This window comes from Benincasa hispida, chromosome 12 (genome assembly GCF_027475165.1).
Source record: "Benincasa hispida cultivar pf3 chromosome 12, pf3_genome.v1.1, whole genome shotgun sequence".
Classification (NCBI taxonomy): Eukaryota; Viridiplantae; Streptophyta; class Magnoliopsida; order Cucurbitales; family Cucurbitaceae; genus Benincasa; species Benincasa hispida.
The window spans coordinates 53104383-53104699 of record NC_143489.1 but is presented as its reverse complement, the minus strand read 5'-3'; the positions used below and the strand labels follow the sequence as shown (position 1 = coordinate 53104699).

At 35.3% G+C, this 317-nt stretch overlaps 1 non-coding gene across 1 annotated transcript; it reads right to left on the bottom strand.

Moving 5' to 3' along the window:
• Positions 1 to 87, bottom strand: TRNAM-CAU (transfer RNA methionine (anticodon CAU)). Its single transcript is given in 2 exon segments — positions 1 to 36; positions 50 to 87. It is a non-coding gene; the product is annotated as a tRNA-Met (tRNA).
• Between the last annotated feature and the right edge of the window lie 230 nt (positions 88 to 317).

Here is a 317-nt window from a genome sequence, read left to right as displayed (position 1 = left end):
TGGGGTGAGAGAGGCTCGAACTCTCGACCTCAGGATCACTCTTAATAGCTATGAGACCTACGCGCTAGCCAACTGCGCCACCACCCCTGTTGTTTTAGTTAATCATTTTTTTGTATAAAATGTAAGTTAAACAAACTAAAAAATCATAAAACTTTATGTATTTCTTTTTCCTATAACCATGGGGGATTCAACCTCCGATCTTTAAGAAATGAGGTCATGTCAATTATTATTAAGTTAAGCATGTTGAACTAAATAATAAGTCATTATTATTTTTATATGTGAGTGCCACGATTAACTTATGCACATCTCGACCAATC